Source organism: Amblyraja radiata, unplaced genomic scaffold (assembly GCF_010909765.2).
Source record: "Amblyraja radiata isolate CabotCenter1 unplaced genomic scaffold, sAmbRad1.1.pri scaffold_369_ctg1, whole genome shotgun sequence".
In the NCBI taxonomy this organism is placed as follows: domain Eukaryota; kingdom Metazoa; phylum Chordata; class Chondrichthyes; order Rajiformes; family Rajidae; genus Amblyraja; species Amblyraja radiata.
The window spans coordinates 123,460-141,917 of record NW_022630511.1 but is presented as its reverse complement, the minus strand read 5'-3'; the positions used below and the strand labels follow the sequence as shown (position 1 = coordinate 141,917).

The 18,458-nt window shown below is 49.4% G+C and overlaps 1 long non-coding RNA gene across 1 annotated transcript in view; it reads left to right on the top strand.

Annotated features, from left to right (window-relative positions):
• The window catches only part of LOC116969884, a 9,450-nt gene extending 1,356 nt beyond the window's left edge, over positions 1–8,094 (top strand). Inside the window, exons 2-3 of the long non-coding RNA XR_004410951.1 lie at positions 7,678–7,739; positions 8,083–8,094. This is a non-coding gene — a long non-coding RNA (uncharacterized LOC116969884). The remainder of the gene's footprint in view (positions 1–7,677; positions 7,740–8,082) is intronic.
• Positions 8,095–18,458: the final 10,364 nt, after the last annotated feature.

The following is an 18,458-nucleotide window of genomic DNA, read 5'->3' as shown; positions in this document are numbered from 1 at the left end:
TAATTTATTAACACAAACTGTTCCCCCGCAACGTTGATTACACTGCGAGTCGGGTCGGGTCGGGTCCGGTTACTGAAATGGATGAAAAAAAGGCCCATGTTCCGCTCTGTTGCGTACTACACGTCAGCCCATTGCATTTAGCAGGAGTGGTCTATCTTGCTCCGCTATAGGTTCTTTGGCAAGCAGTACAGCTGCAATAACTCTGCAGCTGCAAGTTTCTCTCTCTCTCTGCCTCTCTCTCTCTGTCCGGACCTCCAGCCCTTGGACCTCCAACCCCTTCACCCCCCCCCCCCCCCCCAAACCAGAGGAGCTCAGTGTAGTGTCCACAGTCTTGCCCGGATCCTCAACCATCCAAACCCTTAGACCTCCAATGCCCTGGTCTCCCCTCCTCTGAACTTCCAACCGCTTCACCCTGGAACCCCCTGGTCTCCAAACCCTTCACCCTATACCCCCTCCATCTAATCCCTGGACCCAACATGCTGATGGCTCCAGTTCCGGATCTTCCCAATCCCTAATCATCCCATCCCTCGGATTCCTATTAAATCTTTTCCCCTTCACCTTGAACCTCTGTCCTCTGGTCCTCGATTCCCCTACTCTGGGCAAGAGACTCTGTGCATCTACCCGATCTATTCCTCTCATGATTTTATACACCTCTATAAGATCACCCCTCATCCTCCTACGCTCCATGGAATAGAGACCCAGCCTACTCAACCTCTCCCTGTAGCTCACACCCTCTAGTCCTGGCAACATCCTCGTAAATCTTTTCTGAACCCTTTCAAGCTTGACAACATCATCCCTATAACATGGTGCCCAGAACTGAACACAATATTCTGAATGTAATCTCACCAACGTCTTATACAACTGCAACATGGCCTCCCAACTTCTATACTCAATACTCTGACTGATGAAGGCCAAAGTGCGTAAAGTACTTTGGACCAAATTATCTACCTGCGACTTGACCTTCAAGGAACCATGCACCTGTACTCCTAGATCCCTCTGCTCTACAACATAGAAACATAGAAATTAGGTGCAGGAGTAGGCCATTCAGCCCTTCGAGCCAGCACCGCCATTCAATGTGATCATGGCTGATCATCAAAAATCAGTACCCCGTTCCTGCTTTCTCCCCATATCCCTTGATTCCATTGGTCCCAAGAGCCAAATCTAGCTCTCTCTTGAAAACATCCAGTGAATCGGCCTCCGTTGCCTTCTGTGGCAGAGAATTCCACAGATTCACAACTCTCTGGGTGAAAAAGTTTTTCCTCATCTCAGTCATAAATGGCCAACCCCTTATTCTTAAACTGTGGTGCTTGGTTCTGGACTCCCCCAACAATCCTCCAATCCCTTAACAATTTTATATTTTATATTTTTCTAAGATTCCCACTCATCCTTCTAAACTCCAGAGTATACATGCTCAGTTGACCCATTCTTTCATCATATGACAATCCCGCCATCCCGGGAATTAACCTTGTAAACCTACGCTGCACTCCCTCAATAACAAGAATGTCCTCCCTCAAATTAGGAGATCAAAACTGCACACAATACTCCAGGTGTGGCCTCACTAGGGCTCTGTACAACTGCAGAACGATCTCGTGTTCAAAAGGGAACTGCAGATGCTGGAATATCGAAGGTACACAAAATTGCTGGGGAAACTCAGCGGGTGCAGCAGCATCTATGGAGCGAAGGAAATAGGTGACGTTTCGGGCCGAAACCCTTCTTCAGACTGATGGAGGGTGGGGGGGGGGGGGAAAAGAAAGAAGGAAAAGGGGAGGAGGAGGAGGAGCCCGAGGGCGGGCGGATGGGAGGGTGGGAGGAGACAGCTAGAGGGTTAAGGAAGGGGAGGAGACAGCAAGGGCTAGCCAAATTGGGAGAATTCAATGTTAATGCCATAAGAACGCAAGGTCCCCAGACGGAATTGGAGGAACAGCACCTCATATTCCGTCTGGGGACCTTGCGTCCTTATGGCATTAACATTGAATTCTCCCAATTTTGCTAGCCCTTGCTGTCTCCTCCCCTTCCTTAATCCTCTAGCTGTCTCCTCCCACCCTCCCATCCGCCCGCCCTCGGGCTCCTCCCCCTCCCCCCCTTTTCCGTCCCTCTCCCCCCCCCCCCCACCCCCCATCAGTCTGAAGAAGGGTTTCGGCCCGAAACGTCGCCTATTTCCTTCGCTCCATAGATGCTGCTGCACCCGCTGAGTTTCCCCAGCAATTTTGTGTACCTGCAGAACGATCTCCTTGCTCTTAAACTCAACTCCTCTTGCTATGAAGGCCAATTGGCTTTCTTCACTGACTGTTGTACCTGCATGCTTACTTTCAGTGACTGATGCACAAGCACACCCAGGTCTGCCCTATCTAGCTCTCTCACAGTTTAAGACTGTGTGTGCGGCCCCTGGTTCACGACCCCCCCAACATCGGGAACATGCTCTTTTTCCCCCCCTCTTAATTAACCCCTTTGTCCTCCTCTGTTGAGTTCTAAATTTCTCCCAGTTTGCTGCTTCCTCTGGCCAATTTGTCTGCCTCTTCCTTGGATTTAACACTAGCCTTGACGTCCCTCGTCAGCCACGGTTGAGCCGTTGCCATCCCAGTTTTATTTTTCGCCTGACAGGGATGAACTGAGAGATTTCTGGAGTTCATCGCCAATGCATCTCCACCGTCAACCCTTTAAGTATAATTTTGCCGGGCTATCCGAGCCAATTCCCGTCTCATGCCTTCAAAGTCTCCTTTGTTCAAGTTCAGGACCCTAGTCCCTGAATTAACCTTGTCACTCTCCATCCTAATGCAGAGTTCCACCATATTATGGCCACTGTGGCCCAAGGGGGCCTTGCAGCACAGGACCACGGACTTGGCGGGCTGAAGGGCCTGTTTCCGCGCTGGATCACTAAACTAAACTAAAGAGACACGGAACACGCAGGGAACTGGGATAGACAATAGACAATAGACAACAGGTGCAGGAGTAGGCCATTCGGCCCTTCGAGCCAGCACCGCCATTCAATGTGATCATGGCTGATCATCCCCAATCAGTACCCCGTTCCTGCCTTCTCCCCATATCCCCTGACTCCGCCATTTTTAAGAGCCCTATCTAGCTCTCTCTTGAAAGCATCCAGAGAACCGTCCTCCACCGTGCAGAGAATTCCACAGACTCGCCACTCTCTGTGAGAAAAAGTGTCTCCTCGTCTCCGTTCTAAATGGCTTACTCCTTATTCTTAAACTGTGTGGCCCCTGGTTCTGGACTCCCCCAACATCGGGAACATGTTTCCTGCCTCTAGCGTGTCCAAAGCCCTTAACAATCGTGTTAAGGTCAGATGTAGGTCAGATTTCTAGGGCCACTTCCTTGAGTACTCTGGGATGCAGCCCATCAGGTTCTGGGGATCTATCTGCCTTCGGTCCCAACAGTTCACCTAACACCATTTGCCGACTAATGTGGATTCCCTTCAGCTCCTCCCTCCCATGAGATCCTCGGTCCCCTGGTATATCTGGGAGATTGTTTGTGTCACGGTTGCCCAAGGGGCCCTTGCACAACAAGATGCGCTAACTAATCCGTCCTCATTTCACAATACCCAGTCTAGGATGGCCTGCCCTCTGCTCGGTTCCTCTACTATATTGGTTAAAAAATCCACCCCGTATACATTCCAAGAAATCCTCCGTGCTGTTACCAACTCAGTCTGAAGAAGGGTCTCGGCCCGAAACGTTGCCTAATTCCTTCGCTCCATAGATGCTGCCTCACCCGCTGAGTTTCTCCAGCATTTTTGTCCCAGTATCTGCAATTCCTTCTTGAACCTGTTACCAATTTGGTTGGCCCAATCTATATATAGATTTAATTCACCCATAATAACCGCTGTACCATTGCTTCATGCATCCCTAATTTCCTGTTTGATGCTATCCCCAACCTCCCTACTGCTGTTTGGTGGACTGTACACAACTCCAAGTGTTTTCTGCCCGTGGTTATTTCCCAGTTCTGCCCATACCGGTTCTACAGCATCCAAGCTAATGCCTCTCCTTGCGATTGCATTAATCTCCTCTATAACCAGCAATGCCACCCCACCTCCTCTTCCTTTCTGTCTACCCTTCCCTGAATATCGGATACCCCTGCATGTTTAGTTTAGTTTGGAGATATAGCGTGGAAACAGGCCCTTCGGCCTACCTGGCCCGCGCCGACCAGCGATCCCCGCACACTAACACTATCCCACACACACTAGGGTCAATATTTACATTTATACCGAGCCAATTAACCTACAAACCTGTAATGTCTTTGGCGTGTGGGAGGAAAGCGAAGATCTCGGAGAAAACCCCACGCAGGTCACGGGGAGAACGTACAAATTCCGTACAGACAGCGCCCGTAGTCGGGATCGAACCCGGGGCACCGGCGCTGCATTCGCTGTAAGGCAGCAACTCTACCGCTGCGCCACCGTGACCGTGTCTCCGTAATCCCAACTATAGCATATCCCACATCTATCACAACTCTACCTGTGATGCCACCTTTACCTGCGCTCCTAGATCCCTCTGCTCTACTGCACTCCCCAGAGCCCTGCCCTGCATTGTTTAAAGGAATGATGGTATGTTATAACCATATAACCATATAACAATTACAGCACGTAAACATGCCATCTCGACCCTTCTAGTCCGTGCCGAACACGTATTTTCCCCTAGTCCCATCTACCTGCGCTCAGACCATAACCCTCCATTCCTTTCCTGTCCATATATCTATCCAATTTATTTTTAAATGATAAAATCGAACCTGCCTCCACCACCTTCACTGGAAGCTCATTCCACACAGCCACCACTCTCTGAGTAAAGAAGTTCCCCCTCATGTTACCCCTAAACTTCTGTCCCTTAATTCTCAAGTCATGTCCCCTTGTTTGAATCTTCCCTACTCTCAGTGGGAAAAGCTTATCCACGTCAACTCTGTCTATCCCTCTCATCATTTTAAAGACCTCTATCAAGTCCCCCCTTAACCTTCTGCGCTCCAAAGAATAAAGCCCTAACTTGTTCAACCTTTCTCTGTAACTTAGTTGCTGAAACCCAGGCAACATTCTAGTAAATCTCCTCTGTACTCTCTCTATTTTGTTGACATCCTTCCTATAATCAGGCGACCAAAATTGTACCCCATACTCCAGAATTGGCCTCACCAATGCCTTGTACAATTTTAACATTACATCCCAACTTCTATACTCAATGCTCTGATTTATAAAAGCCAGCACACCAAAAGCTTTCTTTACCACCCTATCTACATGAGATTCCACTTTCAGGGAACTGTGCACAGTTATTCCCAGATCCCTCTGTTCAACTGCATTCCTCAATTCCCTACCATTTACCATGTACGTCCTATTTTGATTTGTCCTGCCAAGATGTAGCACCTCACACTTATCAGCATTAAACTCCATCTGCCATCTTTCAACCCACTCTTCCAACTGGCATAAATCTCTCTGTAGACTTTGAAACTCTACTTCATTATCCACAACACCATCTATCTTAGTATCATCTGCATACTTACTAATCCAATTTACCACACCATCATCCAGATCATTGATGTACATGACAAACAACAGTGGACCCAACACAGATCCCTGTGGCACCCCACTAGTCACTGGCCTCCAATCTGACAAACAACCATCCACCATTACTCTCTGGCATCTCCCATTCAGCCACTGTTGAATCCATCTTGCTACTCCACCATTAATACCCAACCATTGAACCTTCTTAACCAACCTTCCATGAGGAACCTTGTCAAAGGCCTTACTGAAGTCCATATATACAACATCCACTGCTTTACCCTCATCAATTTCCCGAGTAACCTCTTCAAAAAATTCAAGAAGATTAGTCAAACATGACCTTCCAGGCACAAATCCATGTTGACTGTTCCTAATCAGCCCCTGTTTATCCAGATGCTTATATATATTATCTCTAAGTATCCTTTCCATTAATTTGCCCACCACTGACGTCAAACTAACAGGTCTATAATTGCTAGGTTTACTCTTAGACCCCTTTTTAAACAATGGAACAACATGCGCAGTACGCCAATCCTCCGGCACTATTCCCGTTTCTAATGACATTTGAAATATTTCTGTCATAGCCCCTGCTATTTCTACACTAACTTCCCTCAATGTCCTAGGGAATATCCTGTCCGGACCTGGAGACTTATCCACTTTAATATTTCTCAAAAGTGTCAGTACTTCCTCTTCCTTGATCCTCATAGTTTCCATAGCTACTCTACTTGTTTCCCTTACCTCACATAATTCAATATCCTTCTCCTTGGTGAATACCGAAGAAAAGAAATTGTTCAATATCTCCCCCATCTCTTTTGGCTCTGCAGATAGCTGTCCACTCTGACTCTCTAATGGACCAACTTTATCCCTCGTAATCCTTTTGCTATTAATATAGCTGTAGAAACCCTTTGGATTTACTTTCACCTTACTTGCCAAAGCAACCTCATATCTTCTTTTAGCTTTTCCAATTTCTTTATAGACAATAGACAATAGGTGCAGGTGTAGGCCATTCAGCCCTTCGAGCCAGCACTGCCATTCAATGTGATCATGACTGATCATCCACAATCAGTACCCCGTTCCTGCCTTCACCCCATATCCCCTGACCCGCTATCTGTAAGAGCCCTATCTAGCTCTCTCATGAAAGCATCCAGAGAACCGGCCTCCACCGCCCTCTGAGGCAGAGAATTCCACAAACTCACAACTCTCTATGAGAAAAAGTGTCTCCTCGTCTCCGTTCTAAATTGCTTCCCCCTTATTCTTAAGCTGTGGCCCCTGGTTCTGGACTCCCCCAACATCGGGAATATGTTTCCTGCCTCTAGCGTGTCCAAACCCTTAACAATCTTATATGTTTCAATGAGATACCCTCTCATCATTCTAAACTCCAGAGTATACAAGCCCAGCCGCTCCATTCTCTCAGCATATGACAGTCCCGCCATCCCGGGAATTAACCTTGTAAACCTACGTTGCACTCCCTCAATAACAAGAATGTCCTTCCTCAAATTAAGGGACCAAGACTGCACACAATACTCCAGGTGTGGTCTCACTAGGGCCCTGTACAACTGCAGAAGGATCTATTTGCTACTATATTCGATTCCTCTTGTTATCAAGGCCAACATGCCATTTGCTTTCTTCACTGCCTGCTGTACCTGCATGCTTACTTTCATAGACTGATGAACAAGGACCCCCAGATCCCGTTGTACTTCCCCTTTCCCCAACTTGACACCATTTAGATAGTAATCAGCCTTCCTGTTTTTGATATCAAAGTGGATAACCTCACATTTATCCACATTAAACTGCATCTGCCATGCATCTGCCCACTCCCCCAACCTGTCCAAGTCACCCTGCATTCTCATAGCATCCTCCTCACAGTTCACACTGCCACCCAGCTGCAAATTTGCCAATGTTACTTTGAATCCCTTCATCCAAATCATTGATGTATATTGTAAATAGCTGCGGTCCCAGCACCGAGCCTTGCGGTACCCCACTAGTCACTGCCTGCCATTCTGAAAGGGACCCGTTAATCCCTACTCTTTGTTTCCTGTCTGCCAACCACTTCTCTATCCATGTCAGCACTCTACCCCCAATACCATGTGCCCTAATTTTGCCCAATAATCTCCTATGTGGGACCTAATCAAATGCTTTCTGAAAGTCACCTCAGTCCCGCCATCCCGGGAGTTAACCTTGTCTCTGGGTCGCAGGTAATGTCGGCGCATGGTGGCCATGGCACGAGGACTGGTCACCGCCAATGACGGAGGAGGGGGTCGCAGGAAGGAGTGGAGCCCAGGAGAAAGGAGGGGGACCACGGCCGGTGGAGCAGAAGACATAAGCGCCAAGACGGCTGTGGAAATTGCAAAATGCGCCGCGAAGGACTCAAAGGCCCAGCGAGCAATGGACGGCACCCGGCAATCCTCACCGTGCAGAAACAAACGTGCATGAGGAAAGGCAAACGGACACAAAGCCGGACAGGGACGCGTAAAGACACGATCTCCCGTCCCAGCCTACTTTGAGGGTTCAAGAAGGTGAAGGAAGGCAGGGAACAAGGGAAACTAAGTCAAGGACGTAAAAGAACCCTCAAATAGAAAAAGAAAGTCAAGAAAAGAAAGAAGGAAGAGGAGAGAAAAAAGAAGCTCTTCTCCCTCTCTCTCTCGCTCCCTCCCCTCTCTCTCTCCCTCTCCCTCTCTCCCCCCTCCCTCTCCCTCCCTCCCTCTCTTCCTTGGCTGATCATCCACAATCAGTACCCCGTTCCTGCCTTCTCACCATATCCCCTGACTCCACTATTTTTAAGAGCCCTATCTAGCTCTCTCTTGAAAGCATCCAGAGAACCGGCCTCCACCGCCCTCTGAGAGAGAATTCCACAGACTCACAACTCTGTGTGAAAAAGTGTTTCCTCGTCTCCATTCTAAATGGCTTACCCCGTATTCTTAAACTGTGGCCCCTGGTACTGGATTCCCCCAACATCGGGAACATGTTTCCTGCCTCTAGCGTGTCCAAGCCCTTAACAATCTTATATGTTTCAATGAGATGCCCTCTCATCCTTCTAAACTCCTTAAGACATTTGCCCATGGGATCTTTGAGGAATGAAGGTTCTCCCTCTCTTTCTCCGCCCCCCTCTGCTCATCGCCTGGCATCTCCTACGGGCCTACACTATTGGACTTTGAGTAGATAGAAACATAGAAAACAGGTGCAGGAGGAGGCCATTCGGCCCTTCGAGCCAGCACCACCATTCATTGTGATCATGGCTGATCGTCCCCTATCAATAACCCGTTCCTGCCTTCTCCCCATATCCCTTGACTCCACTAGCCCCTAGAGCTCTATCTAACTCTCTCTTAAATCCATCCAGTGATTTGGCCTCCACTGCCCTCTGTGGCAGGGAATTCCACAAATTCACAACTCTCTGGGTGAAAAAGTTTTTTTCTCACCTCAGTCTTAAATGACCTCCCCTTTATTCTAAGACTGTGGCCCCTGGTTCTGGACTCGCCCAACATTGGGAACATTTTTCCTGCATCTAGCTTGTCCAGTCCTTTTATAATTTGATATGTTTCTATAAGATCGCCCCCTCATCCTTCTAAACTCCAGTGAATACAAGCCTAGTCTTTTCAATCTTTCCTCATACGACAGTCCCACCATCCCAGGAGCCCTCGAGAAACAAGGGGCCCCCCTTCCTTGGCCGGCTGATCATCGCACCTTCCGGAGGTATTTTCCGATGGGAATGTTGAATCTCCCTCCCTCCTCTAACCTGAACCACCACTGGCCGTCTGCCAAGGACCATCACTCGTCGGACCTCGAAGTGGCGCAGTGCGAAAGGCCGTTCGGCCCATCCTGACCTGACCATCAACTCTGCCCCCCAAATGTGTAATATGAACTCCGGAAGCCTAGAAGGCTGTTTCCTGGTAAACCCTCGGGATATTACAGAGGGGGAAAATAAACGTCAAGTCAAGTCAAGTCAATTTTATTTCTATAGCACATTTAAAAAACAACTCTCGTTGGCCAAAGTGCTTTACATTGGTGGAGGCACTAACGTTACACATACAGTGGTTCATAGATTAAGTACATACATAGATACATACATGTAGCCCTCCCTCAGAGTACGTCAAGAAAGGCTTGGGAGTAGAGATGAGTTTTAAGTCTCGACTTAAAGGAGTCGATGGAGGGGGCAGTTCTGATGGGAAGAGGGATGCTGTTGCACAGTCTAGGGGCTGCAACCGCCCCTGAGCTTATGCCTAGACCGTGGGATGTTCAGTAACCCCAAGTCGGCCGATCTGAGGGAGCTGGAGGTGGTGTAAGCAGGTTTTCTGATGTAGGTGGGGGCAAGCCCGTTAAGGGATTTGTATACATATGGGAGGATCTTGAAGTTGATTCTGTACTGTACTGGGAGCTAGTGGAGAGGTGAGGTTTCGAGTCGAGACCCTTCTTCAGACTGATGTGGGGGGGGGGGGGGGGGGGGGCGGGAAGAAGGAAGGAAGAGGCGGAGACAGTGGGCTGTGGGAGAGCTGGGAAGGGGAGGGGAAGGAGTGAGAAAGTAGGGACTACCTGAAATTGGAGAAGTCAATGTTCATACCGCTGGGGTGTAAACTGCCCAAGCGAAATGTGATTAAGAAGGAACTGCAGATGCTGGAAAATCGAAGGCAGACAAAAATGCTGGAGAAACTCAGCGGGTGAGGCAGCATCTATGGAGCGAAGGAAATGGGTGACGTTTCGGGTCGAGACCCTTCTTCAGACCGAGGAAAACCTCCAGTCTTTGAACTTTCCACCCTGGGGAGAAATGTTCTGACTGTCCACACCTCTCAAACGTCTATCAGGTCTCCCCACAACCTCTGCCGTTCCAAAGAAAACAATCCAAGTCTATCCCACCTTGCCTTTTTGTAAATACACTCTAATCTAGACAGCATCAGGGTCATTCAAGGTATTCAAAGGTATTTTATTAGTCACATTCACATACACCGAGAATAAACACAAAGAACATCCCCCCACAATGGCTCCCACCATGAGGGAAGGCACAAAGTCCAGTCCCCAACCCCAGTTCACCCATAGTCGGGCCTATTGAAGCCTCCACAGTTGCCTCTACGGAGGCCCGATGTTCCTGGCCGTTCTCACCGGGTGATGGTGCTCCGGCGTCGGGAGAGTCCTCACAGCGGCTTGGGACACCTGGAACGGCCGCTTCCGTACTGGAGGCCGCGGCTTCCGAAGCCGACAAGGCCGCGCCGGTTGGAGCTCCACAACTGGCGATCTCGTCGCGAGATCCCAGGCTCCCGGTGTAAAGTTCGGCGCCGCCGCCCGCAGCTGGTCGCTCCACAGTCCCGCAGCTCCGCGATGTTGTTCCCGGCGGTCTCAGCTCACCAGAGCTCCAGCGCGGCGACCCAGGCAAGGCATCGCCCGCTCCACGATAGCGCTCCAGCGCTGTGCCGCCGCCGAAGCCGAGGTTCTGGGCGGTCCGCGACAGGAAACGCCGCTCCAGGCCCGCTGGTAGGCCGCGAGGACGGGTCGAAGCTGCAGCCCGGAGAAAAGCTGCCTCTCCGACCAGGTAGGGACCCTGAAAGGTAGTTTCCCCCTTCCCCCCCCCCCCACCCCCCACACAAAAAAGTCTAGACCTCCAAACAAAACACTTTAACTAACTAAAAATAAAAAATAAAACGGTGAAAAGACAGACAACTGCTGGCAGGGCAGCCACACACAGGACAGCGCCCCCTCATAGAGTCTGACGAAGGGTCTCGACCCGAAACGTCACCTATTTCCTTGGCTCCATAGATGCTGCCTCACACGCTGAGTTTCTCCAAGCGGAATATGAGGTGCTGCTCCTCCAATTTGCGGTTGGGACTCACTCTGGCCATGGAGGAGGCCCAGGACAGAAAGGTCGGATTGGGAATGGGAGGGGGAGTTGAAGTGCTGAGCCACCGGGAGATCAGGTTGGTTAATGCAGACCGAGCGGAGGTGTTGGGCGAAGCGATCGCCAAGCCTACGCTTGGTCACTGTGGGCCTGTACTCACTGGAGTTTAGAAGGATGAGGGGGGGGGGGACCTCATTGAAACACAGAATAGTGAAAGATTTGGATAGAGTAGATGTGGAGAGGATGTTTCCACTAGTGGGCGAGTCTAGGACCAGAGGGCACAGCCTCAGAATTAAAGGACGTTCCTTTAGGAAGGAGATGAGGAGGAATTTCTTTAGTCAGAGGGTGGTGAATCTGTGGAATTCTTTGCCACAGAAGGCTGTGGAGGCCAAGTCAGTGGATATTTTTAAGGCGGAGATAGATAGATTCTTGATTGGTATGCGTGTCGGGTTATGGGGAGAAGGCAGGAGAATGGGGTTAGGAGGAAGAGATAGATCAGCGGTGATTGAATGGCGGAGTAGAGGGAATCTGAAGAGGGAATATTGAGCAGCGTTTCAGAGTCAGAAGAAGAGTCCTGACCCAAAACAGCGTCCGCCCATATCCCTCACAGATTCTGACCCGCTGAGTTGCTACAGAAGATTCTAGCGTGGAAACAGGCCCTTCGGCCCAACATGTCCACGCCGACCAACATGTCCCATCTACACTAGTCCCACCTGCCTGTGGAATTCTCTGCCTCAGAGGGCGGTGGAGGCCGGTTCTCTGGATACTTTCAATAGAGAGCTAGATAGGGCTCTTAAAAAATAGCGGAGTCAGGGGATATGGGGAGAAGGTAGGAGCGGGGTACTGATTGTGCATGAGGCAGGGAATTCTACAGATTCACAACTATCTGGGTGAAAAGATTTTTCCTCGTCTCCGTTCTAAATGGCCTACCCCTTAGTCCCAGCCTCAACTACCTCCTCCGGCAGCTTGTTCAAAGCACCCATCACCCTCTGTGTGGAAAAAGTTACCCCTCGGATTCCTATAAAATCTTCTTCCCTTCACCTTGAACCCGTGTCCTCTGGTCCCCGATTCCCCCACTCTGGGCAAGAGACTCTGTGCATCTACCCGATCTGTTCCCCTCATGGGTTTATACACCTCTATAAGATGGATCCACACGTCCAAGGGAAGGCGACGTCTGGAGGCCCCGCTGCAGCCTGGGGCTCGCCTGGAACGGGCACCGCTCCACAAGACCCAGAAAGCAGACTGGACTTGCAAGGTTAATTCCCGGGATGGCGGGACTGTCGTATGCTGAGAGAATGGAGCGGCTGGGCTTGTACACTCTGGAGTTTAGAAGGGTGAGAGGGTATCTCATTGAAACATATAAGATTGTTAAGGGCTTGGACACGCTAGAGGCAGGAAACATGTTCCCGATGTTGGGGGAGTCCAGAACCAGGGGCCACACAGTTTAAGAATAAGGGGTAAGCCATTTGGAACGGAGATGAGGAAACACTTTTTCTCACCGAGAGTGGTGAGTCTGGGGAATTCTCTGCCTCAGAGGGCGGTGGAGGCAGGTTCTCCAGATACTTTCAAGAGAGAGCTAGATAGGGCTCTTAAAGATAGCGGAGTCAGGGGATATGGGGAGAAGGCAGGAACGGGGCACTGATTGGGGATGATCAGCCATGATCACATTGAATGGCGGTGCTGGCTTGAAGGGCCGAATGGCCTACTCCTGCAGCTATTGTCTATTGTATTGTCTGTTGTGCTTGGGCACGGCAACACTCTGCTGGGCTGTGTGTAAGAAAGTAATTCCACTGTGCGTTTTTGAGCAAGTGACAATAAATGCACAATTGAACCGTGAAGGCTGCAACAGAAGACAGACACAAAATGCTGGAGTAACTCAGTGGGACAGGCAGCGTCTCTGGAGAGAAGGAATGGGTGACGTTTCAGGTCGAGACCCTTCCTCAGACCCGACCCGAAACGTCACCCATTCCTTCCCTCCAGAGATGTTACTCCAACATTTTGTGTTTGAACCGGCATCTGCAGTTCCTTCCTACAACATCAAGGTAAGAACAGAGACGCAGTGAATGAGAATGTCCACAAGGTGGTGGTCACGAGCAGTGAACGTTGAGCCCTTTTGGAAGATAGACACAAAATGCTGGAGTAACTCAGCGGGACAGGCAGCATCTATGGAGAGAAGGGATGGATGACATTTCGGGTCGAGACCCTTCTTCAGACCTGAAACGTCATCTAAGATAGACACAAAATGCTGGAATAACTCAGCGGGACAGGCGGCATCTTGGACAATGGCATGTTGGCCTTTATAACAAGAGGAATCGAATATTGGAGCAAAGAGGTCCTTCTGCAGTTGTACAGAGCCCTAGTGAGACCACACCTGGAGTATTGTGTGCAGTTTTGGTCCCCTAATTTGAGGAAGGACATTCTTGCTCTTGAGGGAGTGCAGCGTAGGTTTACAAGGTTAATTCCTGGGATGGCGGGACTGTCATATGCTGAGAGAATGGAGCAGCTGGGCTTGTACACTTTGGAGTTTAGAAGGATGAGAGGGTATCTCATTGAAACATATAAGATTGTTAAGGACTTGGACACGCTAGAGGCAGGAAACATGTTCCCGATGTTGGGGGAGTCCAGAACCAGGGGCCACAGTTTAAGAATAAGGAGTAAGCCATTTAGAACGGAGACGAGGAAACACTTTTTCACACAGAGAGTGGTGAGTCTGTGGAATTCTCTGCCTCAGAGGGCGGTGGACGACGGTTCTCTGGATGCTTTCAAGGGAGAGCTAGATAGGGCTCTTAAAAATAGCGGAGTCAGGGGATATGGGGAGAAGGCAGGAACTGATTGTGGATGATCAGCCATGATCACATTGAATGGCGGTGCTGGCTCGAAGGGCCGAATGACCTACTCCTGCATCAATTGTCTATTGTCTATCTCTGGAGAGAAGGAATGGCCGACGTTTCTGTGTCGATACCCTTCTTCAGACTGATAGTCTGGGGAGAGGGAGTGTAGAGATATGGAAGGGCAGGGTGTGAATATGAGATATCAAAGGGGACGATGTTCCATGAAATGTAGAATGGTTCATTATTGGCAGAGGGGAAGGTCATAAATGATAAGAGCAGAATTATAGGCCATTCGGCCCATCAAGTCTACTCCGCCATTCAATCATGGCTGATCCATCTCTCCCTCCTAACCCCATTCTCCTGCCTTCTCCCCATAACCCCTGACACCCGTACTGATCCAGAATCTATCCATCTCTGCATTAAATATATCCACTGACTTGGCCTCCACAGCCGCCTGTGGCATCAAGGCATATAATCAGTAATATTTAATCAGGAGGTGTGGATTTAGTCAGTGCTGGGAAGGGGATGGGATGGAGAGAGAGGGAAAGCAAGGGCTATCTGAAGTTAGAAGTCAATGTTCATACCGCTGGGGTGTAAACTGCCCAAGCGAAATATGAGGTGCTGCTCCTCCAATTTGTACTGGGCCTCACTCTGACAGTGAAGGAGGCCCAGGATAGACGGGGGGGGGGGGGGGGGAAGGTGGGGTTGGGGAGAGTGTAGTAGGGGGGGAGGGGTGCGTGTGGTAGGGGAGAGTGTGGGGGAGGTGAGGTGGGTGAGGGGAGGGTGGGGTCTGTAGGGAAGGGGGGGTTGTAGGGGGGAGGTGGGGTTGTAGGGGGGTGGGGGAGGTGTAGGGGGGGGGTGTATGTGGGAGGGGGTGTATGTGGGAGGGGGGGGTGTATGTGGGAGGGGGGGTTGTAGGGAGGGGGTGTATGTGGGAGGGGGTTGGGGGAGGTGTAGGGGGGGTGTATGTGGGAGGGGGGGTGGTGGAGGTGTAGGGGGGTGTATGTGGGAGGGGGTTGGGGGAGGTGTAGGGGGGGTGTATGTGGGAGGGGGTGTATGTGGGAGGGGGGGGTGTATGTGGGAGGGGGGGGTGTATGTGGGGGGGGGGTGTATGTGTAGGGGCGGTGTATGTGGGAGGGGGTGGGGGAGGTGTAGGGGGGGTGTATGTGGGAGGGGGGGGGTGTATGTGGGAGGGGGGTGGGGGAGGTGTAGGGGAGGGGGTGTATATGGGAGGGGGGGGTGTGGGCCCCCGCTCACACTTCGCTCGCTCCGCTCCTCCAGCTTTATTCTCGCGGCCGGTGATTGACAGCGGGTGCCGGAAGGGGCGTCGCCGTCCTGGCGAATAGCCGACCAATAACCTTTCTAATATTTCACCGATCGGAACAAAACTTAGTACGCTCAGAGCAGAGGAGAACGGTGAGTAAGGCGGCAAAGAATCGTAGCGCTATGGGGGATCGTTTTTGCGCAAATGTAATTACGACGCAGTGGTCAAGATGAGAGTTTTAAGGGCCTGTCCCACTGTACGAGGTAATTCAAGAGTTCTCCCGAGTTTAAAAAAAATCAAACTCGTGGTAAGCACGTAGAATGTACGTAGCGGGTACGTCGGAGCTCCGAGACGTCTCTTAGCGGCTCGTTACGCTAACGGCAGGTACTTGGGAAATGCGGTAAGCTCGGGAAGACTCGTGAAGGTTTTTCAAAATGTTGAAAAATGTCCACGAGAGCCCCGAGTACCCACGAGCGGCCATTGCCGTAAATCTCCGAGTTTGAATCTGAAAAAAGAGGGGTGGGGGGGTGTCAAATGGGATAGTCGAGGACAGAGTTAAATGGAAAGAGAGTAAAGGGATGGTTAATGACCCCAGAATTAACGGGAAAGGAAGCTCACAAAGGGATAGGAGAGTATGGCCACGTGTAATAGGGATCGATGTGAAAGGTGAGATGCGTGAGGAATTAAAAGTATTGTATATGAATGCGCGAAGTATATGAAGTAAAGTAGATGAGCTTGAGGCTCAGGTAGAGGTTGGTAGATATGACATTGTGGGGATTACTGAGACGTGGCTGCAGGAGGATCGGGCCTGGGAACTTAATATTCAGGGTTATACATCCTATAGAAAGGACAGGCAGGTGGGCAGAGGAGGGGGGTAGCTCTGCTGGTGAGGGATGGAATTCAGTCCCTTGCGAGGGGAGACATAGGGACTGACGAGGTAGAGTCACTGTGGATTGAGTTGAGGAATTGTAAAGGCAAGAAGACACTAATTGGTGTTATTTACAGACCCCCAAATAGTAGCCTGGATGTAGGGTGTAAGTTGCAGCAGGAGTTAAAACTGGCATGTAACAAAGGTAATGCCACTGTGGTGATGGGGGATTTCAATATGCAGGTAGACTGGGGAAATCAGGTTGGTTCAGGACCCCAAGAAAGAGAGTTTGTAGAATGCCTCCGAGATGGATTCTTAGAGCAGCTTGTAATGGAGCCGGCCAGAGAAAAGGCAATTCTGGATTTAGTGTTGTCCAATGAACCAGATATGATAAGAGAACTAGAGGTAAAGGAACTGCTTGGAGGTAGTGATCATAATATGATTAGTTTTAATAGTAAGATTAAACGAGAACTTACCAGTTTGAAGTTTGATCGTTATTTTATGAGGAGTAACGTTGAGGGATTACGTGAAGAACCCCGCCAGGACGCATGCGTGTCATTCTTCAAAGCAGCGGTGTGAAATCACAGATAACTGTAATGACTAAACATAGTAAGATTAGAGAAGAGATACCAGTTGAGTATATGATCAAGGGTGGGAGCGGAGGGCACGTAATCCCTCAACGTTACTCCTCATAAAATAACGATCAAACTTCAAACTGGTAAGTTCTCGTTTAATCTTACTATTTTACTTTGGAGTCACGTGAGTGTCTACGTGAAGATTTTAAAGCTCTGTGATTTCATGCCGTGGAAACGAGTCCATGCATCACATCTGCCTTGATTATGGGGAGAATAGTGTTAACATCATTAGACATCAATACGATATTGAAAACCCAACGATAAATATATTAACACCAAATTATAGCCCCTATTTATGGGGTAAAATTATATTACAGAACTTAAAATTGTTTCTGCAAATGTTCCAGGTTCAATGACTGGTTTGTTATAAAATCGTTGGAAAGTTTTCTCCGTTGACCATCCTGCTGTCTTGAGGATTTGGTCCATAGGAACATCCAACTTCATAGCTGCCGATGTAGCTGCAGCCCTGGTGGAGTGAGATTTAAAAATGCTAGTGTCTACTCCAGCCTTTATTAGGGCTTGTTTTAGCCATCTAGAGATGGTCTGGACTGTCACTTTTTTGAGTGGCTGTTTGTAGCTGATTAAAAGTGACATTTCTTTGCCTCTGATGATCTTAGTATACTCCATATATAATAGTAAGTGTGTTACAATACAGAGACGACCATCTGTCGGGTAGGCCCTGAATTCTGTTTTTAGGCCTGCTGACCCCTGTCTGTTCTGTTTGACTAATTTATTGATGTGAAAAGTTAAATTTCCAGATGAAATAGTCATGTTGTCCAGCCTTAGTTTCTGTAGCGACTGGACCCTTTGTGCCGTGACCAAGGCCATCAGCATGACTGTTTTCATAGTCAGTTTCTGTAGGGACAGAGCTGTAGCTGGAGACCAGTTTCTTAACATGGTCAGTACAATGCTCACATCCCATATTTGGGAGTACCTGGTTCTTGGGGATTAATATTAAACTGCCCCTCATGAGTTTGGTTACCAGGGTGTGTCCCAACAGAATGCCGCTCTGTTCCTTGTGACAGGTATGTTGACAGAACACATCTGGCGCAGTTGATGGCACTATGACTGAGCCTCTCATCGTAATGGAGGCTTGCCAGGAATTCCAGAACAGACGGGATGTTCATAGATCTGTGGGTGATGATTGTTGTTGTGACAGTACTTCCCATTTCTTGATGATACCAAGTACTGATGTTTAGGTGGACTGTCTGTGGCCCGCTGAAATAATTCCGCATTTGGTCCGTCAGTCCCAGGTGTAGAAGAGGTGCTTACAACTCTAAAAATAAATAGGTTAATATATAATAGTGACATGGGTAACTCCCCTTGTTGCGGGAAGAACCAGTAAGTTATGTCTATGATGGATGGTGATGTATGGTTCTAAAACCATGTTGATATCACCAGGACCCATGGTTGAGTAGGCCAATCAGGTATTATCAAAATACGAGACGTGGGGTCTATAGTTTCTTCCTAAATACCCGACTGATGAGGCAGAAGGAGGGAATGCATAAATGATCCCCCAAGCAGCGAAGATGCATCTGAACCACTGCCCCAGGTTCT